This window comes from Ranitomeya imitator, chromosome 3 (assembly GCF_032444005.1).
Source record: "Ranitomeya imitator isolate aRanImi1 chromosome 3, aRanImi1.pri, whole genome shotgun sequence".
Lineage (NCBI taxonomy): Eukaryota > Metazoa > Chordata > Amphibia > Anura > Dendrobatidae > Ranitomeya > Ranitomeya imitator.
In genome coordinates, this window is record NC_091284.1 from 605,758,821 (window position 1) to 605,784,375 (window position 25,555).

At 42.6% G+C, this 25,555-nt stretch overlaps 1 long non-coding RNA gene across 2 annotated transcripts in view; it reads left to right on the forward strand.

The window, feature by feature from the left end:
* The window catches only part of LOC138672230 (uncharacterized), a 73,102-nt gene extending 48,170 nt beyond the window's left edge, over nucleotides 1-24,932 (forward strand). For both annotated transcript variants that reach the window (XR_011319655.1, XR_011319656.1), the window contains one exon: nucleotides 24,514-24,932. This is a non-coding gene — a long non-coding RNA (uncharacterized lncRNA). The remainder of the gene's footprint in view (nucleotides 1-24,513) is intronic.
* The last annotated feature ends 623 nt before the right edge of the window (nucleotides 24,933-25,555 follow it).

Sequence of the window (25,555 nt, forward strand, 5' to 3'; positions counted from 1 at the left end):
CTATGGGGGCGACTTGTGCGCCCTCGTATGCTAACTTGTTCCTGGGGCTGTGGGAGAGAGAGGTAGTTTATGATTTGGAGGACTTTGCCGCCGTGATCTCATGGTCAAGATATATTGATGATATTTTGTTTATCTGGCAAGGAACAGAAACGGGTCTGACATCATTTCTCAACAAATTGAATGAAAACTCGCTCAACATCAATCTTACGTGGAAATTCAGTAAAAAGCGAGTTGAATTTCTAGATGTACTGATAGAGGTTGGCAACGACAGATTTGTGACTACAGATGTATATCGTAAGGATACGGCTACTAATGCACTCCTTCATGCAGGGTCATCACATCACCCACAGACTATCAGGTCCGTCCCGGTGGGACAATTTTACGTATGAAACGTATCTGCTCGGATAATATGAAATTTGAAAATCAGGCAAGAATTTTGACACAAAATTTGAAGCAAAGGGGCTACAATCATCGTAATATCCGGGCGGGTTATCGGCGTGCTAAATTTACACTCAGGAACCAGTTACTTGTAAAAAAACAAAAACCAGAGATACAAGCGGAACAACCGGTGAGATTGATCACTGATTTTAATTCTAGATGGACGGATATATTAGATATCTGTAAAAAACACTGGCCAGTTATGACAGCCGATAGTGATTTAGCAAAACATCTCCCTGATGTTCCATCTATTACGTGGAGGAGATCAAAAAATCTGAAAGATATTTTGACTCGCAGTCACTATGTGCCCCCCAAAAACTCCTTCTTCTCGGATAGATTAGGTCCAAAATGGGGCTGTTTCAAATGCGGTGACTGTTCAGCCTGCAAATTTATAGAGCGCACGTCCACATTTTTCAATAGTGACCAATCTTATACTTATAATATTACTCATCATATTACTTGCAGAACCGACATGGTAATATATTTTGCATCTTGCCCATGCAATCAGATCTACATCGGCATGACCACTCGACAGTTGAGAGTGAGGGTATTAGAGCACGTGAGGGACATTAAAAATGTGGACCCAACTCAGGACATCACAACATTAAAAACAATCCCCAGACACTTCCTAGCCCACCACAATAGTGACCCTAGGGGATTCAGAATAAGAGGAATAGATAGGGTACAGTTGGGAATAAGAGGAGGGAACTATCAAAAGGAATTGCTGAAAAGGGAGACCAAGTGGATTATATTGCTTAATACCCTTTTACCTCATGGGTTGAATGAGGTGGTGAGCTTCAAATCCTTCATCTAATGTATGGCGCAAATTTTAGTTATTTGTGCACGTTTGTTTTTAATATTGCTTTTATTCACTTATGTTTATCTGTCTAGGTATGTTGGTCACGTACTTACCTCAACCTTTCTGTTCGGCGTAAAGGAAATACTGATGATGGGTCCATGGATGATGATCAAGCTGTCTGCCGTTATTGAAGTGGAGCCACTAATTGTTTTATTTGAAAGAATCCTGCTTGAGGAGAACAATTGTTATATAAGTCTTATGGCCTTAGGCGGTTACGGATATAGCTATTGGTCATGTTATGGCTATTATAGTGTGTAACAATGTTTAGTAATACTATTTATGCATCATGTATGTTTGTAAACAATGGTACTATTCTCGGTGGTAGTACTGATTATTGATGTGGTGTCTGAGAGCATGATAAAATATCAGGCATATATGTAGTCTATAACTAGTCATGGTCATTCTAACATGGTTGACATTATTTATTTTTGTCCTGTGTACATATGCTTATTTAACTGCAGTTTTTATCATGATGGGCGGACATCGCTGTAGTCGTGTATGGTACATATCTAACCACGTTTGGTATCATGCTATGCAGACATCGTAGTAATTATGCATGGTGAGTCAGTGTGCTGTGTTAGTGTACACTGGTAGCCATGGAGATTTACGTTCAAATGGGATAGATTACCGGCGGCATACAGCTTTATATACACCTTTCATCTATGGGCGATCACCGACTGGGTCACTGTGCGCATTAGTTATGGTATATAGTTAGGTTGAGGTATATTATCGTTTCTTACCTGGCAGACGTCTTTCCTGTTTACATGCAGACTAGAGCGCGACCCGCGCATGCGCTGCTGTTCGATGGGGGCGGCGGTGCTCTGTACAGGCATCGCTGTTATGATTAGGCAACTCAGTACCACAGTGAACATAGAGGTCAGAGCACATACAGTGATCTGACAATAATCCAAAAACATAGAACGAGCTCTGAGACGTGGGAACTCTGTTGACCGCAATCCCTAATCCTATCCAACAACACTAGAGGCAGCCGTGGATTGCGCCTAACGCTACCTATGCAACTCGGCACAGCCTGAGAAACTAACTAGCCTGAAGATAGAAAATAAGCCTACCTTGCCTCAGAGAAATACCCCAAAGGAAAAGGCAGCCCCCCACATATAATGACTGTGAGTAAGATGAAAAGACAAACGTAGAGATGAAATAGATTTAGCAAAGTGAGGCCCGACTTTCTGAACAGAGCGAGGATAGGAAAGGTAACTTTGCGGTCAACACAAAACCCTAAAAACCACGCAGAGGGGGCAAAAAGACCCTCCGTACCGAACTAACGGCACAGAGGTACACCCTCTGCGTCCCAGAGCTTCCAGCAAACAAATAGATAAGCTGGACAGAAGAAAAGCAAACAAAATAGCAAAGGAAAACTTAGCTATGCAGAGCAGCAGGCCACAGGAACGATCCAGGAGGAAAACAAGTCCAATACTGGAACATTGACAGGAAGCCAGGATCAAAGCACTAGGTGGAGTTAAGTAGAGCAGCACCTAACGACCTCACCACATCACCTGAGGGAGGAAACTCAGAAGCCGCAGTACCACTTCCCTCCACCAACGGAAGCTTACAGAGAGAATCAGCCGAAGTACCACTTGTGACCACAGGAGGGAGCTCTGCCACAGAATTCACAACAGTACCCCCCCTTGAGGAGGGGTCACCGAACCCTCACCAGAGCCCCCAGGCCGACCAGGATGAGCCACATGAAAGGCACGAACAAGATCGGGAGCATGGACATCAGAGGCAAAGACCCAGGAATTATCTTCCTGAGCATAACCCTTCCACTTAACCAGATACTGGAGTTTCCGTCTTGAAACACGAGAATCCAAAATCTTCTCCACAATATACTCCAACTCCCCCTCCACCAAAACCGGGGCAGGAGGGTCAACAGAAGGAACCATAGGTGCCACGTATCTCCGCAACAATGACCTATGGAATACGTTATGTATGGAAAAAGAATCTGGAAGGGTCAGATGAAAAGACACAGGATTAAGAACCTCAGAAATCCTATATGGACCAATGAAACGAGGTTTAAACTTAGGAGAGGAAACCTTCATAGGAATATGACGAGAACATAACCAAACCAGATCCCCAACACGAAGTCGGGGACCCACACAGCGTCTGCGATTAGCAAAACGTTGAGCCTTCTCCTGGGACAAGGTCAAATTGTCCACTACATGAGTCCAAATCTGCTGCAACCTGTCCACCACAGTATCCACACCAGGACAGTCCGAAGACTCAACCTGTCCTGACGAGAAACGAGGATGGAACCCAGAGTTGCAGAAAAATGGCGAAACCAAGGCAGCCGAGCTAGCCCGATTATTAAGGGCGAACTCAGCCAAAGACAAAAAGGACACCCAGTCATCCTGATCAGCAGAAACAAAACATCTCAGATATGTTTCCAAGGTCTGATTGGTTCGTTTGGTCTGGCCATTAGTCTGAGGATGGAAAGCCGAGGAAAAAGACAAGTCAATGCCCATCCTACCACAAAAGGCTCGCCAAAACCTCGAAACAAACTGGGAACCTCTGTCAGAAATGATATTCTCTGGAATGCCATGTAAACGAACCACATGCTGGAAGAACAATGGCACCAAATCAGAGGAGGAAGGCAATTTAGACAAGGGTACCAAATGGACCATCTTAGAAAAGCGATCACAGACCACCCAAATGACTGGCATCTTTTGAGAAACGGGAAGATCTGAAATAAAATCCATAGAGATATGTGTCCAAGGCCTCTTCGGGACTGGCAAGGGCAAAAGCAACCCACTGGCACGAGAACAGCAGGGCTTAGCCCGAGCACAAATCCCACAGGACTGCACAAAAGTACGCACATCCCGCGACAGAGATGGCCACCAAAAGGATCTAGCCACTAACTCTCTGGTACCAAAGATTCCAGGATGACCAGCCAAGACCGAACAATGAACCTCAGAGATAACTTTATTCGTCCACCTATCAGGGACAAACAGTTTCTCCGCTGGACAACGATCAGGTTTATTAGCCTGAAATTTTTGCAGCACTCGCCGCAAATCAGGGGAGATGGCAGACACAATTACTCCCTCTTTGAGGATACCCGCCGGCTCAGATACACCCGGAGAGTCGGGCACAAAACTCCTAGACAGAGCATCCGCCTTCACATTTTTAGAGCCCGGAAGGTATGAAATCACAAAGTCAAAACGGGCAAAAAACAACGACCAACGAGCTTGTCTAGGATTCAACCGCTTGGCGGACTCGAGATAAGTCAAGTTCTTATGATCAGTCAAGACCACCACGCGATGCTTAGCTCCTTCAAGCCAATGACGCCACTCCTCGAATGCCCACTTCATGGCCAGCAACTCTCGGTTGCCCACATCATAATTTCGCTCAGCAGGCGAAAACTTCCTGGAAATGAAGGCGCACGGTTTCATCACTGAGCAATCAGAACCTCTCTGCGACAAAACAGCCCCTGCTCCAATCTCAGAAGCATCAACCTCGACCTGGAACGGAAGCGAAACATCTGGTTTACACAACACAGGGGCAGAAGAAAAACGACACTTCAACTCTTGAAAAGCTTCCACGGCAGCAGAAGACCAATTGACCACATCAGCACCCTTCTTGGTCAAATCGGTCAATGGTTTAGCAATACTAGAAAAATTGCAGATGAAGCGACGATAAAAATTAGCAAAGCCCAGGAACTTTTGCAGACTTTTCAGAGATGTCGGCTGAGTCCAATCATGGATGGCTTGGACCTTAACAGGATCCATCTCGATAGTAGAATGGGAAAAAATGAACCCCAAAAATGAAACCTTCTGCACACCAAAGAGACACTTTGATCCCTTCACAAACAAAGAATTAGCACACAGGACCTGAAAAACCGTTCTGACCTGCTTCACATGAGACTCCCAATCATCCGAGAAGATCAAAATGTCATCCAAGTACACAATCAGGAATTTATCCAGGTACTCTCGGAAGATGTCATGCATAAAGGACTGAAACACTGATGGAGCATTGGCAAGTCCGAATGGCATTACTAGATACTCAAAATGACCCTCGGGCGTATTAAATGCAGTTTTCCATTCATCGCCTCGCTTAATTCGCACAAGATTATACGCACCACGAAGATCTATCTTGGTGAACCAACTAGCCCCCTTAATCCGAGCAAACAAATCAGATAACAACGGCAAGGGGTACTGAAATTTAACCGTGATCTTATTTAGAAGGCGGTAATCTATACAAGGTCTCAGCGAACCATCCTTCTTGGCTACAAAAAAGAACCCTGCTCCTAATGGCGACGATGACGGGCGAATATGCCCCTTCTCCAGGGACTCCTTCACATAACTGCGCATAGCGGCGTGCTCAGGCACAGATAAATTAAACAATCGGCCTTTTGGGAACTTACTACCAGGAATCAAATTGATAGCACAATCACAATCCCTATGCGGAGGTAGGGCATCGGACTTGGGCTCATCAAATACATCCCGGTAATCAGACAAGAACTCTGGGACCTCAGAAGGGGTGGATGACGAAATTGACAGAAATGGAACATCACCATGTACCCCCTGACAACCCCAGCTGGACACCGACATGGATTTCCAATCTAATACTGGATTATGGACTTGTAGCCATGGCAACCCCAACACGACCACATCATGCAGATTATGCAACACCAGAAAGCGAATAACCTCCTGATGTGCAGGAGCCATGCACATGGTCAGCTGGGTCCAGTACTGAGGCTTATTCTTGGCCAAAGGCGTAGCATCAATTCCTCTCAATGGAATAGGACACTGCAAGGGCTCCAAGAAAAACCCACAATGCTTAGCATACTCCAAGTCCATCAAATTCAGGGCAGCGCCTGAATCCACAAATGCCATGACAGAATACGATGACAAAGAGCAGATCAAGGTAACGGACAGAAGAAATTTTGACTGTACTGTACCAATGGTGGCAGACCTAGCGAACCGCTTAGTGCGCTTAGGACAATCAGAGATAGCATGAGTGGAATCACCACAGTAGAAACACAGCCCATTCAGACGTCTGTGTTCTTGCCGTTCAACTCTGGTCAAAGTCCTATCGCACTGCATAGGCTCAGGTTTAAGCTCAGGTAATACCGCCAAATGGTGCACAGATTTACGCTCACGCAAGCGTCGACCAATCTGAATGGCCAAAGACATAGACTCATTCAAACCAGCAGGCATAGGAAATCCCACAATGACATCCTTAAGGGCTTCAGAGAGACCCTTTCTGAACATAGCTGCCAGCGCAGATTCATTCCATTGAGTGAGCACGGACCACTTTCTAAATTTCTGACAATATAACTCTATCTTATCCTGACCCTGACAAAGAGCCAGCAAATTTTTTTCTGCCTGATCCACAGAATTAGGCTCATCGTACAGCAATCCGAGCGCCAGGAAAAACGCATCGATATTACTTAATGCAGGATCTCCTGGCGCAAGAGAAAATGCCCAGTCCTGAGGGTCGCCACGCAAAAAAGAAATAATGATCAAAACCTGTTGAACTGAATCACCAGAGGAGCGAGGTTTCAAGGCCAGAAATAGTTTACAATTATTTTTGAAACTCAGAAACTTAGTTCTATCACCAAAAAACAAATCAGGAATAGGAATTCTTGGTTCTAACATAGATTTCTGATCAATAGTGTCTTGAATCTTTTGTACTCTTGCCGAGAGCTGATCCACACATGAAGACAGACTTCTAATGTCCATTGCTACACCTGTGTCCTGAACCACTCAAATGTCTAGGGGAAAAAAAAGGCAAAACACAGTGCAGAGAAAAAAAAATGGTCTCAGAACTTCTTTTTTCCCTCTATTGAGAATCATTAGTACTTTGGCTTCCTGTACTGTTATGATTAGGCAACTCAGTACCACAGTGAACATAGAGGTCAGAGCACATACAGTGATCTGACAATAATCCAAAAACATAGAACGAGCTCTGAGACGTGGGAACTCTGTTGACCGCAATCCCTAATCCTATCCAACAACACTAGAGGCAGCCGTGGATTGCGCCTAACGCTACCTATGCAACTCGGCACAGCCTGAGAAACTAGCTAGCCTGAAGATAGAAAATAAGCCTACCTTGCCTCAGAGAAATACCCCAAAGGAAAAGGCAGCCCCCCCACATATAATGACTGTGAGTAAGATGAAAAGACAAACGTAGAGATGAAATAGATTTAGCAAAGTGAGGCCCGACTTTCTGAACAGAGCGAGGATAGGAAAGGTAACTTTGCGGTCAACACAAAACCCTAAAAACCACGCAGAGGGGGCAAAAAGACCCTCCGTACCGAACTAACGGCACGGAGGTACACCCTCTGCGTCCCAGAGCTTCCAGCAAACAAATAGATAAGCTGGACAGAAGAAAAGCAAACAAAATAGCAAAGGAAAACTTAGCTATGCAGAGCAGCAGGCCACAGGAACGATCCAGGAGGAAAACAAGTCCAATACTGGAACATTGACAGGAAGCCAGGATCAAAGCACTAGGTGGAGTTAAGTAGAGCAGCACCTAACGACCTCACCAGATCACCTGAGGGCGGAAACTCAGAAGCCGCAGTACCACTTCCCTCCACCAACGGAAGCTTACAGAGAGAATCAGCCGAAGTACCACTTGTGACCACAGGAGGGAGCTCTGCCACAGAATTCACAACACATCGCACTGCCTTGGTAACAGGTGCGGTCATGTGACCGGGCCTTGTTGCCGGGTGACCCGATCCTTGAGCGCCGCGCTCGTCATCGGACGGCAACATGCCGGGAATGCGCCGCCGCAGCTGCACACAATTGGGCTATCTCAGCTTATATATAATAGACGCCATGCATACAGTTAGCTACCTCCTGACGAAGCTGCAGGTACAGCGAAACGCGCGTCGGGGTCACCTGGGTACCGCTGATCCACCTATACAATGGCTGCAGGTAATGGGCACACATTATTTTGGATATGACAGATAGGTCTTAGCCTATGTTTGGCATTGCTATTTCGTATAAGATACATAGATATTGGCCTATTGGTTATGGTACACTGTCACCACACTGGTGATCGTTTATATATATATGGCCCATCTCCATGATTGTACGGGGGGATGGTTTACCGCAGTATGATTATCATCTTTAGTACTTTCGGGTATTTTACTCTACTAGCATAGGTGGTTATGGGCGATCCCAGTTTTGTATGTCTCTGTTGTCATACTATATAGTCCATGGGCAGCAGAGTTTTAGTATTTTCATCTCTGTTGTCACTATTTATATGATTAGTTCCTGTATTAGAATATATATATATGTGTACTGTCATTGTGTATGTATTTTCCAGTATATTAATAAAGATTTGTTATTTCTATTAACAATTGATTTCTATTGGTTGTAGTCGTTGAGTTGTGGAGAGGATCGCTTTACCTATATATAGAGGAGTGGTTTTGGTGGTAAGAAGGAGGATATGGCTGATAGACACTCCAGGATTCTGGACAGCAGAGAGGTGATGTTTGGGCCAGAGAGGTAGATCTTAGTGTCATCAGCGTAAAGGTGCTACTGGAATCCATGGGACTTTATGAGTTGTCCCAGGCCAGGTGTATAGATTGAGAAGAGTAAGGGTCCGAGAACAGATCCTTGGGGGACTCCAACAAAGAGAGGGTGGGATGAGGAGATAGTGTGGGAGTGGGAGACGCTGAATTTGCGGTTGGAAAGGTATGAGGAGATCCAGGATAGGGTGAGGTCTTTAATGCCAAAGGAAGAGAGGAGCTGTAGTAGGAGGCAGTGGTCAACTGTGTCAAAAGCAGAGGACAGGTCTAGGAGGAGCAGTATAGAGTATTGTCTGTTAGCTTTGACTGTAAATAGGTCGTTAGTAATTTTGGTCAGGGCTGTCTCAGTTGAGTTTTTGGGTGCGGAAACCAGATTGCAGATTGTCAAAGAGCAAGTTAGATGACAGGTGGAAGGAAAGTTCAGCGTGGACATGCTGCTCCAGGAGTTTGGAAGTGAATGGGAGCAGCGATATTGGGCGATAGCTGGACATAGCAGTTGGATCAAAGGTTGGCTTTTTAAGGATAGGCGTGATTGTGGCATGTTTGAAAGCAGAAGGGAAGGTACAAGAAGTTAGTGATAGGTTGAAGAAGTGGATTAGGGATGGGTTAAGAGTGGCAGTGAGGTTGGGGAAGGGTCGAGCGCACAGGTGGTGAGGTGCGATTTGGAGAGGAGACCATTAAGATGCCCTTCAGTGATGTTGGATAGGGAGCTTATGGGGTTTGGGCATTGGTCTGGTATACAAAGGGGTTGATGTGGTTGAACAATGAAGACTTGCCTTGTTTGGTCGATCTTATTTTTAAAGTGTGTGGCAAAGTCCTCTGCAGAGATGAGGGAGTTTGGAGGGGTGGTGGGGGGCAGAGGAAGGAGTTAAAAGTTTTGAATAACTGTTTTGGGTTGTAAGATAGGGAAGATATGAGGATTGTGAAGGAGGCCTGTTTAGCAGAGGTCAGGGCAGATTTGAAAGCGAGTGTTGCCTGTTTGAAGGCAGTGAAGTCGTCTTGCGAATTCATTTTCTTCCCACGTCGCTCTGCAACCCTGGACACTTGCCGGAGCTTTTTAGTGGTGTTATTGTGCCAAGGTTGTCTGTAGATACGTCGCACTCTGACATGAACCAGAGGGGCGACCGCGTCAATAGCTGATGCGAGAGTGGCATTGTAGAAAGCAGTAGCACTGTCTGTGTCATGGAGTAAGGATATGGATGCCAGTGGTAGAATAGAATCAGAGAGCATGTGGGTGTCTAGGTGTGCAAGGATTCTGCAGGGGTGCGCATGTTGCTGGACATGGGTGACAGGTGAGGAGGACAGGGATGAGAAAGTGAGTAGATGGTGGTCGGATAGAGGGAGAGGGGAAGTGGTGAAGTTAGACAGAGAGCAGAGACGGATGACGACTAGGTCTAATGTACGTCTGTCTGTGTGGGTGGCTGAGGAGGACCACTGAGCAATTCCAAAAGATGAAGTAAGGGACAGAAGTTTTGAGGCTGTTGACTGAAGGCTATCAATGGGGATGTTGAAGTCAGCCATGATGATAGTGGGAATGTCAGTGGAAAGAAAGTGAAGAAGCCAAGTAGAGAATTGGTCAATAAAGGCTGTGGCCGGGCCCAAAGATTGGTATATGATGGCCACTTGGAGGCTGGAGTGAGAGTAGATGCAGACAGAGTGGACTTCAAAAGAGGGGAGGATAAGGGAGGGTAGAGGTGGGATTGGGTTAAAGGTGCAGTTAGAAGAAAGGAGAAGACCCACTCCTCCACCATGTCTGTTGCCGGGGCGAGGGGTGTGGGTGAAATAGAGGCCGCCGTAACACAGCTCAGCAGGGGATGTGGTGTCAGAGGGTGTTAGCCATGTTTCTGTGAATCCAAGGAAGGCAAGCTTGCGAGAGAGAAAAAGGTCATCACATGAAGCTTATTGCAGATTGAGCGAGCATTCCAGAGTGCTCCAGAGAGAGGGAGCAGGGGGTGGGCATCAAGGGCACGGGTTTTATGTTGTAAGGATTGCGGTAGTTCATATTAGATAGGGAGTGGTAGGGGGGGGGTAATAATGGGAGGTATGAGCTGTGGGGGTCCAGGATTGGGAGATATGTTGCCAGCAGTGAGGAGAATCAGAGAAAGGGAGAACATGTAGGAGAAGGAGATGGGCGGCTTGTTTTTATTAGGACAGATTTGAGGTTGAGGAGCAGGTCAGCAGAGGAGATCAGGTGGGGAGGAAAGAGGGAAGGGGAGATGATTATTTGGTTTGGTTTGCATCTAAATGTCTTGAATGTTGGAAATTGTCTTTTGTCTTAAAAAAACTAAAAATGAATAAAAACTTCTTTGCAAAAAGAAATGTGAAAAGATGTCACTTATACAGTTATATAAAAAGTTTGGGCACCCCTATTAATCATAAGCTTAATGTTTCATAAAAACTGTTTTTTTTTGCAACAGCTATTTCAGTTTCATATATCTAATAACTGTTGGACACAGTAATGTTTCTGCCTTGAAATGAGGGTTATTGTACTAACAGAAAATGTGCAATCTGCATTTAACCCCTTTCTGTCATTGGACGTACTATTCCGTCCATGTGGGGTAGGCTTAAATTCCCAAGGACGGAATAGTACGCCCAGGGCGATCGGCCCGGGGGGCCTATCGCAGATGACATCCGGCACTATGTGCCAGGAGCGGTCACGGACTGCCCCTGGCACATTAACCCCCGGAACACCGCGATCAAACATGATCGCGGTGTGCCGGCGGTGCAGGGAAGCATCGCGCAGGGAGGGGGCTCCCTGCAGGCTTCCCTGAGACCCCCGCAGCAACGCGATGTGATCGCGTTGCTGCGAGGGTCTCCTTACTTAGGGAGGTGGCTTACCAAGTGCCTGCTCAGAGCAGGCGCTTGGTAAGCCTGCAGTGCTCTCAGACAGATCGGTGATCTGACAGAGTGCTGTACAAACTGTCAGATCAGCGATCTGTGATGTCCCCCCGGGACAAAGTAAAAAAGTAAAAAAAAAAATTTCCACATATGTAAAAAAAAAATAATAAAAAAATTCCTAAATAAAGAAAAAAATATATATAATATTCCCTTAAATACATTTCTTTATCTAAATAAAAAAACAAACAATAAAAGTACACATATTTAGTATGGCCGCATCCGTAACGACCCAACCTATAAAACTGTCCCACTAGTTAACCCCTTCAGTGAACACTGTAAAAACGAGGCAAAAAACAACGCTTTATTATCATACCGCCAAACAAAAAGTGGAATAACACGCGATCAAAAAGACAGATATAAATAACCATGGTACCACTGAAAGCATCATCTTATCCTGCAAACAACGAGCCACAATACATCATCATCAGCAAAAAAATAAAAAAGTTATAGTCCTCAGAATAAAGCGATGCAAAAAGAATTATTTTTTCTATAAAATAGTTTTTATCGTATAAAAGCGCCAAAACATAAAAAAATGATATAAATGAGGTATCGCTGTAATCGTACTGACCCGTAGAATAAAACTGCTTTATCAATTTTACCAAATGCGGAACGGTTTAAACGCCTCCCCCAAAAGAAATTCATGAATAGCTGGTTTTTGGTCATTCTGCCTCACAAAAATCAGAATAAAAAGCGATCAAAAAATGTCACGTGCCCGAAAATGTTAACAATAAAAATGTCAACTCGTCCCGCAAAAAACAAGACCTCACATGACTCTGTGGATTCAAATATGGAAAAATTATAGCGTTCAAAATGTGGTAACGCAAAAAATATTTTTTGCAAGAAAAAGCGTCTTTCAGTGTGTGATGGCTGCCAATCATAAAAATCCGCTAAAAAACCTGCTATAAAAGTAAATCAAACCCACCTTCATCACACCCTTAGTTAGGGAAAAATTTAAAAATTAAAAAAATGTATTTATTTCCATTTTTCCATTAGGGTTAGGGTTAGGGCTAGGGTTAGGGTTAGGGCTAGGGTTAGGGCTAGGGTTAGGGCTAGGGTTAGGGCTAGGGTTAGGGCTAGGGTTAGGGCTAGGGTTAGGGCTAGGGTTAGGGTTAGGGTTAGGGCTAGGGTTAGGGTTAGGGTTAGGGCTAGGGCTAGGGTTAGGGTTAGGGCTAGGGTTAGGGCTAGATTTAGGGCTAGGGTTAAAGCTAAGGTTAGGGCTTGGGTTAGGGCTAGGGTTAGGGCTAGGGCTAGGGTTAGGGCTAGGGTTGGGGCTAAAGTTAGGGTGAGGGTTTGGATTACATTTACGGTTGGGAATAGGGTTGGGATTAGGGTTAGGGGTGTGTCTGGGTTAGAGGTGTGGTTAGGGTTACCATTGGTATTAGGGTTAGGGGTGTGCTTGGATTAGTGTTTCAGTTATAATTGGGGTGTTTCCACTGTTTAGGCACATCAGGGGCTCTCCAAACGCGACATGGTGTCCGATCTCAATTCCAGACAATTCTGCGTTGAAAAAGTAAAACAGTGCTCCTTCCCTTCCTAGCTCTCCCGTGTGCCCAAACAGGAGTTTACCCCAACATATGGGGTATCAGCATACTTAGGACAAATTGGACAACTTTTGGGGTCCAATTTCTCCTGTTACCCTCGGGAAAATACAAAACTGGGGGCTAAAAAATAATTTTTTGGGGAAATGTTTTTATTTTTTATTTTCACGGCTCTGCGTTATAAACTGTACTGAAACACTTGGGGGCTCAATGTTCTCACAACACATCTAGATAAGTTCCTTGGGGGGTCTAGTTTCCAATATGGGGTCACTTGTGGGGGGTTTCTACTGTTTAGGTACATTAGGGGCTCTGCAAATGCAATGTGATGCCGGCAGAACATTCCATCTAAGTCTGCATTCCAAATGGCGCTCCTTCCCTTCCGAGCCCTCCCATGCGCCCAAACGGTGGTTCCCCCCTACATATGGGGTATCATCGCACCCACGACAAATTGGACAACAACTTTTGGTGTCCAATTTCTCCTGTTACCATCGGAAAAATACAAAACTGGGGGCTAAAAAATAATTTTTGTGGGAAAAAATTTGTTTTATTTTTACGGTTCTGCATTATAAACTTCTGTGAAGCACTTGGTGGATCAAAGTGCTCACCACACCTCTAGATAAGTTCATTAGGGGGTCTACTTTCCAAAATGATGTCACTTATGGGGGGTTTCAATGTTTAGGCACATCAGTGGCTCTCCAAACGCAACATGGCGTCCCATCTCAATTCCAGTCAATATTGCATTGAAAAGTCAAATGGCGCTCCTTCGCTTCCGAGCTTTGTCATGCGCCCAAACAGTGGTTTACCTCCACATATGGGGTATCAGCATGCTCAGGACAAATTGTACAACAAAGTTTGCGGTCCATTTTCTCCTGTTACCCTTGGTAAAATAAAACAAATTGGAGCTGAAGTAAATTTTTTCTGAAAAAAGTTAAATGTTAATTTTTATTTAAACATTCCAAAGATTCCCGTGAAACACCTGAAGGGTTAATAAACTTCTTGAATGTGGTTTTGAGCACCTTGAGGGGTGCAGTTTTTAGAATGGTGTCACACTTGGGTATTTTCTATCATATAGACCCCTCAAAATGACTTCAAATGAGATGTGGTCCCTAAAATAAAATGGTGTTGGAAAAATGAGAAATTGCTGGTCAACTTATAACCCTTATAACTCCCTAACAAAAAAAAAAAATTTGGTTCCAAAATTGTGCTGATGTAAAGTAGACATGTGGGAAATGTTACTTATTAAGTATTTTGTGTGACATATCTCTGTGATTTAATTGCATAAAAATTCAAAGTTGGAAAATTGCGAAATTTTCAAAATTTTTGCCAAATTTCCATTTTTTTCACAAATAAACGCAGGTAATATCAAATAAATTTTACCACTATTATGAAGTACAATATGTCACGAGAAAACATTGTCAGAATCACCGGGATCCGTTGAAGCGTTCCAGAGTTAAAACCTCATAAAGGTAAAGTCTACATCACCCACCAGGCGGACGCGCTTCCACACAACTCCACCAGAGCTGCCCTATGGGAACTCGGCTTTTTCTCCTCTCATCTACCTCTTTGGCATAAATGAGGTTTTGATAAAGACCCGCTGGGGTCAAAACGTTACCCGAATTGAATAGTCCGCCACCCATTTACCTCCTAAAAAAGCACCTGGTGATGTTTATTGTATATGTTAATAAAGAGACTACACAGTTTGCTGAACTTTCAACTATTTTAGTGCGACTGATTTTTCCTATATAAAGGGACAGTGGTCAGAATTGTAAAAATTGGCCCGGTCCATAACGTGCAAACCACCCTTGGGGGTAAAGGGGTTAAACAAAATTTGACAGGTGCATAAGTATGGGCACCCCACAAGAAAAGTGACATTAATATTTAGTAGATCCTCCTTTTGCAAAAATAACAGCCTCTAGTCGCTTCCTGTAGCTTTTAATGAGTTCCTGGATCCTGGATGAAGGTATTTTTGACCATTCCTCTTTACAAAACAATTCCAGTTCAGTTAAGTTTGATTGTCGCCGAGCATAGACAGCCCTCTTCAAATGATCCCACAGATGTTCAATGATATTCAGGTCTGGGGACTGGGATGGCCATTCCACAACAGTGTAATTGTTCCTCTGCATGAATGCCTGAGTAGATTTGGAGCGGTGTTTTGGATCATTGTCTTGCTGAAAGATCCATCCCCTGCGTAACTTCAACTTTGTCACTGATTCATGAACATTATTGTCAAGAATCTGTTGATACTGAGAGAAATCCATGTGTCCCTCAACTTTAACAAGATTCCCGGTGATGGCATTGGCCACACAGCCCCAAAGCATGGTGGAACCTACACCAAATTTTACTGTGGGTAGCAAGTGTTTTTCTTGGCCGCCATGCATAATGCCTTTTTGTATGACCAAACAACTCAATCTCAGTCCACAGGACCTTTTCCAAAAAGAAATTGGCTTCTCCAAATGTGCTTTTGCATACCTCAGCCGACTCTGTTTGTGGCGTGCTTGCAGAAACGGCTTCTTTCGCATCACTCTCCCATACAGCTTCTCCTTGTGCAAAGTGCGTTGTATAGTTGACCGATGCACAGTGACACAATCAGCAGCAAGTTGATGCTGCAGCTCTCTGGAGGTGGTCTGAGGATTGTCCTTGACTGATCTCATCATTCTTCTTCTCTGCCTTTCTGATGTTTTTCTTGGCCTGCCACTTCTGGCCTTAACAAGAACTGTACCTGTGTTCTTCCATTTCCTTACTCTGTTCCTCACAGTGGAAATTGACAGGTTAAATGTCTGAGACAGCTTTTTGTATCCTTCCCCTGAACAACTATGTTGAATAATCTTTGTTTTCAGATCATTAGACAGTTGTTTTGAGGAGCCCATGATGCCACTCTTGAGAGGAGATTCAAACAGGAGAACAACTTGCAAGTGGCCACTTTAAGTAGCTTTTCTCATGATTTCTTTCTTTCTGTAGGCTTTCGTGATCATCAGGGTCTTCTTTCTCATCTTTAGAGAACAGTGTAAGTTCTTATTGTCAGCAAGCTTCTCTCTCTCTACTGTAAAGTGTAAGCTCTTTTGGTCAGTGTGGTCCTCTCTTGCTCTCTCTTTCTTTCTTTTAGGCTGCCGTCAGACTAGCAGTATTTGGTCAGTATTTTACATCAGTATTTGTCAGCCAAAACCAGGAGTGGAACAATCAGAGAAAAAGTATAATAGAAACATATGCACGACTTCTGCATTTATCACCCATTCCTGGTTTTGGCTGACAAATACTGATGAAAAATACTGACCAAATACTGCTAGTGTGATGGCAGCCTTATAGTGTAAGCTCTTATGGTTAGCAGGGTTCTCTCTCTCTTTCCTTTACTCTTCATGTAGTTTTCAAGAAATGATAAGCTTTCCAATATTGAAATTTGCTCTAATTTATTTAAGAACAACAATTGATACCCAGAACTATAGAGGAGCGTACATAACTCTTGAAAATATTTGCAAACTCACCATGAAACAAGCGGAAAAGTACTGGAAATTTTTTTTCTTTTATTGGATAAATAATTTAAAATAACCATATAGAATATGCAAACATAATATCAGAGGCTGCAATGCCATATATTATTCACAGGAGACCAAGTAACATATTTTACCCTAATTAAATCCTACAACATGTTCACATAGGTAAGTATAGATTTGAGCTTAATCAGATGCAGGAAAAAGTACATATAGTGCAAAATGCTGCTTGATAGCATGAATATACAATATAATAAAATAATAGCAGAGGGACTTACATAGGAAAACAGGGTATAGCGAAGGTACTCCCGCCGCCCCAACTCAGGTTTTGTGTGGTCACTTCCTCAGGAGGTGTGCCTAATTTATTTGCTGCCAATGAATATTTGTGAGGAAGCATCGTGGAATTGGCGAATTTGAATTTCAAAAGATCCACTAGTCTCTAATATCAACCCTTAGACAGATAGATAGTCTATCTATCTATCTATCTATCTATCTATCTATCTATCTATCTATCTATCTATCTATCTATCTATCTATCTATCTATCTATCTATCCATCCATCCATTTATCTCTATGTAAATCTTAAGATGTAGTTTGATTGCTTCTCACTTGCCATCTACAAAACTGTATCTATAAAAATGCAAAAAGGTTAAAAGTATAATTCTATAAAAGATGTTTTACATCATGTTCTTCGATAAACTGATGTTCTGAAAAATATTCTACATGAATACAACATATTTCAGATGCACGTCATGTGAGTATGGATTTTGTTTTTGTAATTTACTGTATTTTGAAGTAACAGCTTCCCTTGGGACTGTTCTCTTCAGAAATAAGGAAACAAGGTGCCTAAGAAGTTTTCTTTGTTCTAGTGGCACACAGGGAAAACACTGAGCTACAATGTAATCCAGCTTCAATATTTTTTTAACCCCTTCACGCTGCAGCCCTTTTTTGTTTTTGTGTTTTCGTTTTTCGCTCCCCTCCTTCCCAGAGCCATAACTTTTTTATTTTTCCATAGATGTGGCCATGTGAGGGCTTATTTTTTTGCAGGACGAGTTGTAGTTTTGAATGACACCATTGGTTTTACCATGTCTTGTACTAGAAAACGGGAAAAATATTACAAGTGTGGTGAAATTGCAAAAATAGTGCAATCCCACACTTGTTTTTTGTTTGGCTTTTTTGCTAGGTTTGCTAAATGCTAAAACTAACCTACTATTGTGATTCTCTAGGTCATTACGAGTTCATAGACACCTAACATATCTAGGTTATTTTTTATCTAAGTGGTGAAAAAAATGCAAAACTTTGCTAAAAAACCCCCCCAAATTGCGCCATTTTCCGATACCCATAGTGTCTCCATTTTTCGTGATCTGGGGTCGAGTGAGGGCTTATTTTTTGCATGCCGAGCTGACATTTTTAATGATACCACTTTTGTGCAGATATGTTGTTTTGATTGCCAGGTATTGCATTTCAATGCAATGTCACGGGGACCAAAAAAACGTAATTCTGGCATTTCAAATTTTTTTCTTGCCATGCTGTTTAGCGATCAGGTTAATGCTTTTCTTTTATTGATAGATCGGGCAATTCTGAATGCGGCGATACAAAATATGTGTAGGTTTGATTTTTTTTATTGTTTTATTTTGGATGGGGCGAAAGGGGGGTGATTTAAACTTTTATATATTTTTTTATTTTTTTCATATTTTTTAAGACATTTTTTTTTTTACTTTTGCCATGCTTCAATAGCCTCCATGGGAGGCTAGAAGCTGGCGCAACTCGATCGGCTCAGCTGCATAGCTGCGATCATCAGATAGCTGCTATGTAGCTGAATTACAGGCTTGCTATGAGCGCTGACCACAGGGTGGTGCTCAAAGCAGGCCGGCATCAGTAACCATAGAGGTCTCAAGGACCTCTATGGTTACTATGCTGATGCATCACTGACCCCCGATCATGTGACGGGGTGGGCGATGCGCGGCCGGAAGCGGTAATTAAATGCCACTGTCAGCTTTTGACAGCGGAATTTAACTGGTTAATAGCGGCAGGTGGATTCCACCTGCTGATATTGCGCGCACATGTCAGCTGTACATAACAGCTGACATGTCGCGACTTTGATGTGGGCTCAGCGCAGAAGCCCACATCAAAGGGGGAGACAGGACATGCGCCGTACTAGTGCAGGGCATGTCGTGAAGCGGCTAACCAAAGTCACAATTTAGCAAGAAGGAATATCATACAAAGATGCTTGGATCAAGCATAAGTTTCATGGATTTACTTTAAAATAGAAAGCTCATCATTGTCTGACCCGATATTATTATTATTATTATTAATAATATGAAGCTTGGTTAAATACACCTTGTTTAAGTTGCTTGTTTGACATATTATTCTTGCCAAGTATACAGTTGTGCTCAAAAGGTTACATACCTCAGCAAAATTTTTGCTTTCTTGGCCTTTTTTAAAAGAATATACCATATTTTTTGGACTATAAGACGCACTTTCCCCCAAAAAAACTTTGGGGGAAAATGGGGGTGCATCTAATAGTCGGAATATACTTACAAATGCCGTGGCCGCGGTCCCGGTCCGATGCTGCAGCCTCCCTTACCAGGCTGGTTCGGGTCTCTGCTGTGGCGGTGGCCTGTTGGGCGGTGGTGGTGCTTTCTAGGTAAGTTCCCACGATCTATGAACATCGAGCAGAGGGCGCCTCACCGCAAATGAAGCTAAATATAGATCATTGATCTATATTTAGCCTCATTCCCCGGGGTTTTGCAGCAAGGAGCAGCCTGCATTAGCGGAACTCCTTGCTGCAAAATGTTTTAACCCCTTCAGAAGGATTTACATCGTTGGACGTTACAGATCTGCGGAGGGTAAGTATATTGTTGGTTTATTATGCTTTTTTACTTACAGAACGAGGGTCTTCAGTGACTGGATTGGGCGTAGAATAAAATACTCCAACAACCATTGTTTTTATTTCATTAAAATAATTTTAAATAATGTGTTTGTGTTTTATTTAACCCTTTACTACAATTGGATTAATAATGGATAGGTGTCATAATTGACGCCTCTCCATTATTAATTAGGGCTTAATGTCACCTTACAATAGCAAGGTGGCATTAACCCTTCATTACCCCATATCCCACCTCTACACGGGAATGGGAAGAGAGTGGCCAAGTGCCAGAATAGGCGCATCTTATAGATGTGCCTTTTCTGGGGTGGCTGGGGGCAGATATTTTTAGCCAGGGGGGGGCCAATAACCGTGGACCCTCTCCAGGCTATTAATATCTGCCCTCAGTCACTGGCTTTACTACTCTGGTGGAGAAAATTGCGCGGGAGCCCACGCCAATTTTTTCCGCCATTTAACCCTCTATTTTAAGAGCTAGAACGGCCAAATTTTGCAGATACACACTACTGACATTAGTAGTGTGGAATCTGCAAAAAAAATGGAGAGAAGACATGGTTTACTGTATGTAAACCATGTCTCAAATCATGTCGGGTTTTAGGAAGGAGAAAGAAAAAGCCGGTAATTGAATTACCGGCTTTCAAGCTGTATAGCGCTGGAAAAAATATTAATATATATACATATATGTGTCTACTGACATATATATATATATATATATATATATATATACAGTATATATATTTTTTTATTTCTTTTTGGGACACATGGATCACTTCTATAGCAGTATGTTGGTTTTGCAAGCCTGCGAGAAAACCACGCAGTACGGCTGCCATACGGATTACATACGGAAGATGCCATGCGCAAAAAACGCTGACACACCCTGCCTACGGAGGAGCTACGGACCACTATTTTCGGGACTTTTCAGCATATTACGGCCGTAATATACGGACCGTATTTTCATACGCTGAGTGTGAAGCCGGCCTTAATCTGTAGATTGTTAGCCTAAGAGGGCAGGGCCTTTTACCTCTGTAAGTTTGTTAATTTTATTTTATGTATGTAATAAGTATGAAACTGTTTTCACACGGACAGCACCATATAAATAATGGTATTTTAAAAATATAATAATGATAATTTCTCATCAAGAGAATTTCAAGAGTGTGCAAAGCAGTCATCAAAGCAAAAGGTGGCTACTTTGAAGAACCTAGAATATAAGACATAATTTCAGATGTTTCACACTTTTTTGTTAAGTATATAATTCCACATGTGTTAATTCATAGTTTTGATGCCTTCAGTGTGAATGTAATGCCTATGCAGCATCAATAGTAAAACGATATAATGTTAAAAATATAAAAATAAAAAAAATCATGCTATTCTCACCTTCCGTCGCCTCCGCAGCTTTCCCGCTCCTCTTGATGCTCTCACGAGACCGCTACGTCATCTGGGTAATTTTGCAATGCATCACTGGGAACAGAAGCTGCCGGCTCAGCGCAGGAGCCCAAATCAAAGGGGGAGACAGGACATGCGCCGTACTAGTGCAGGGCATGTCGTGAGGGGTTAACCAAAGTCACAATTTAGCAAGAAGGAATATCATACAAAGATGCTTGGATCAAGCATAAGTTTTATGGATTTACTTTAAAATAGAAAGCTCATCATTGTCTGACCCAATAATAATAATAATAATAATAATAATAATAACAATAATATGAAGCTTGGTTAAGTACACCTTGTTTAAGTTGCTTGTTTGACATATTATTCTTGCCAAGTATACAGTTGTGCTCAAAAGGTTACATACCTCTGCAAAATTTTCGCTTTCTTGGCCTTTTTTCAGAGAATATACCATATTTTTCGGACTATAAGATGCACTTTCCCCCCAAAAAATTTTGGGGGAAAATGGGGGTGCATCTAATAGTCGGAATATACTTACAAATGCCGTGGCCGCGGTCCCGGTCCGATGCTGCAGCCTCCCTTACCAGGCAGGTGCGGGTCTTTGCTGTGGCGGTGGCCTGTTGGGTGGCGGTGGTGCTCTGTGTGACAGGGGTGGTGGTGGTCTGTGGGGTGGCAGGGCTCCGCTGGCATTTCGTGAATGCCCGGAGGCCCGTGCAGATCCATTCCTGCAATGCGGTGGCCTCCTGGAAAATGGCTGCCAGAGGGGCGGCGCATGCTCAGATTCAGATCTTGGCAACGAGATCTTGCCCCGAGATCTCGGGAGACAAGATCTCATTGCCAAGATCTGAATCTGAGCATGCGCCACCCCCATCCCACAGAGCACCACTACCGCCGCACCACAGACCACCGCCACCCCACAGGCCACCGCAGCCCCACAGATTACCGACGACCCACCGAACACCTATTGCAAAATGTCGGCGGAGCCTTGCCGCACTACAGAGCAGCACCACCGCACCAGCCTGAGATGGGATTTCCCGGAGGCCACTGCACCAGCCTGGGATGGGATTTCCCGGAAGCCACCGCATTAGCCTGGACCAATGAACAACCCCTGTGACCACTCCTCCACCTGTGCCTGCAGCCCTACTATGTGTAATGCAAGCGATCAGATGATTGCAGCTTCTAGTCTCCCATGGAAATTATAGAACCAAGTAAAAAAGTAACAAAAAAGGTTTCAAATTATTAAATTTTTTGAAAAAATATAAATGTTCAAATCACCCCGCATATCAAAACATCATATCTATCCCAAAGTGGTATGAATAAAAAAGCTCAGCATGCAAAAAATATGCCCTCAGCCAGACCTAGATCACGAAACATGGAGAGACACTACGGGTCTTAGAAAATGGTGCAATTTTTTTTTCCACAAAATTTAGATTTTTTTTCACAACTTAAGTAAAAAAAGAACCTATACATGTTTGGTATCTATGAACTCATAGTGACCTGGGGAATCATAATGGGAAGTCAGTTTTAGTATTAAGTGAACATGGTAAAAAATAACCTGCGTGCAGCATGCAGATCTCCTGGAATTGAGCTTAGGGTGTGCACTTTCTGACTAGCAAAGGGCCACCACCACTATGCACGCTGCTAAGGACGTCCCCAACCAATAGCTGGGAGATGTCTTGTATATAATGCACCCTCCCCTATTGGTAGGTGCCTTTGCAACTTTAGTTAGTCTAAAAGTTTCATGCTAGTTAGCTGTAAGTTCCCCATACTCTTGATTCAATCCGCTCTCTGTGTACCCGTCCCAGTTCACTCTGCTATACCCATTCCCAATTCCTCCTGCCTGTGCCTGGTCCCAATCCTGATCCATCTGACCTGTATCTTTGACGCTCACTTACCAGTCTGAACTTGCACCTGTGTATCTGCATCTAAGATCCTGTACTGTGGCCGTTTCATGTTCCTGTTCCAGTCCCGCTTGTGCTGTATCATGCCGCTAACCAGGTACTGGCCGATCCTGCTTCCCAGTTCCCAGTGGGTGGTCAGCTGCCACGGCTCCATGGGTTCTTCCTGGAGTAGTACCTGGTGTTCACCTAGGGTGAAGTCTAACCCCTCCATCAGGGGCTCTAGTGAAGAGTCAGGTGCTCTTATTTACGGCTCTCCCCGGACAGCTGCATAGTCCACACGTGCAGCAATAATTAGTACATAATTTTAATTGTTCTGTAAAAGAAAATGGGGTAAAATAATTTGAAAACTTATAATGAATTCAGGCTAACACTCATTATAAGATATAATAAGGCTAGTCGTTGTTACGTTATACAACAGTATACTGTATAACCTATAATTGCCTTGTGGCACAATAATAAGATCAATATTCAAAAAATAGTTACAATTTTATTTTGAAAGTCCAACACAATATTTAACACATATGAAACAGCTTACTGAAGGATTTCATTAAAAACACCTCAATAAAATCAGACATGGAATGCATAACCATATCAAGGCTTATTTAATGCAAGTCGCGTTGGGATTTTAAATTGCATCATACATTTTACCTTACAATGTACTGAAAAACTGGAAAAATTAAAAATGAGATGAAATGGTAAAAAAATGCAATTTTGCCACTGGTGCATGCGTTTTGTTTTTACAGGATTTATAATTATTCTTGTCAGAATGAAAATGTCAATACCAAACTTGTTTTAATTATTATTTATGTGGATAAGAAAAATCCGAACTTTGTAAAAAAAAATAGTTTCTTGTTAGAATGTTCTGAAACTCACAACTTTTTTTATTTTTCCCACAACGAAGCTTTGAGAGCTTAAATTTTGTGTGCCTTATTGTTGGTTGGTGCTTTGGTTGATGCCATGTTGGAGTACAATGTTTCAATCCCTCTTTGTTGCATTTTTTGGGATGTTCCAGGGGCCGAATGGCACTTTTGGCTTTTCCTTTGAGGCTATGTGCACACGTCAGGATTTCTTCCGGATTTTTCGTGTTTTTTTTTCGCTATAAAAATGTGATAAAAATGTTTACAAAACGCATACATATGCATCCCATCATTTAGAATGCATTTCTGCAATTTTTGTGCATATGTTGCGTTTTTTTTCCGCGAAAAAAACGCATCGCGGGAAAAAACGCAGCATGTTCATTATTTTGCGGATTTTTTGTGGATTTCCCACTATATTATTGCATCCCAGAACCTCCGGAAAAATCCGCAAAAAATCCGCAAAAAAACGTGAAAAATCTGCATGCGGATTTCTTGCAGAAAATGTCCGGTTTTGTTCAGTAAATTTCTGCAAGAAATCCTGACATGTGCACATAGCCTCATTCTTTTCATGGTGTTTAGTGTATTATGGGTTAATTACTTTTATATTTTGACAGATTGTACTTTTATAGATGTGTCAACCCAATATTCTGTATGTTTATTTTTAGATTATGCTTATATTTCTTTAATTTTAAACTCAAAAAGGGGATTGATTTAAAATGTTGTTATTTTTGTATTTAATTTTACATTTTTAAAAATTTATTTTAACTTTATTGTTTAGTCTTCTTAGGGGATCCTTCCTATTGTCTAAAAGATGGTCTCCTATGAAGCACGCCCGTGGCTGAAATTCATAGAAGTACCAAGATGGCAGAAAAACCTGCAACAAACCTTCAACTGTCATTGTAACTATTCAACACCCTGTAATCACATTGCAAGAGGCCAATAGTTAATCTACTTAAATGCAGCAGTCAGTTATTGAAAGTGGCTTCTATATAGGTAACTGCTGTATTCAGAGCTGGCTCCAGTCGCTGATGTTGCAGGTAGAAGCGCTAAAGGATTAAAGTTGGATGAAGTTATTTGGATATCTGTGTAGTTTGTAGAATTGCTTGAAGAATACAAGTATCAGTTGATTGAATTGTTATTCTCACGTGTGAATAAATTTCAGCTTCATCCAGTGCATAAAACAATGTGCTGACTAATTATATTTTTGCATTTTTAAAAAAAAAACATTTCATAACACGGAACTCCTCTATCTCACGCAACCCTCTCCCCACTAGACCTTTCTATCACAATAAATGATACAGGACCTTCTTCTCTCATCTGCTCCTATACATTCCTCACACTCTGGAATTCTCAGTATGTTGAATTGTCGATTGGAACCTTCAAATGTGACCTGAAAATTCATGTTCTCAGAAAGGCCAACAGACAGCACTAACGCTGCTCTTACTTCTCTACCATCAGAGCAAATCTCCAGACATAGTGTCTCCTTCCCTATTAATCTGTAGATTGTTAGGCTAAGAGGGCAGGGCCTTCTCCCTCTGTAAGTTTGTTCATTTTATTTTATGTATGTGATAAGAATGAAACTGTTTTCACACGTACAGCACCATATAAATAATGGTATTTTAAAAATATAATAATGATAATTTCTCAACAAGAGAATGTCAAGAGTTTGCAAAGCAGTCATCAAAGCAAAAGGTGGCTAATTTGAAGAACCTAGAATATCTAATATATAATTGCCTAGAATACTACTTCCTGCAATTTGTGCCAACTTCCGTGGCTTTGTCCGGAGCTAATGTCCGGAGCTAATGTCCGGAGATAAGTGA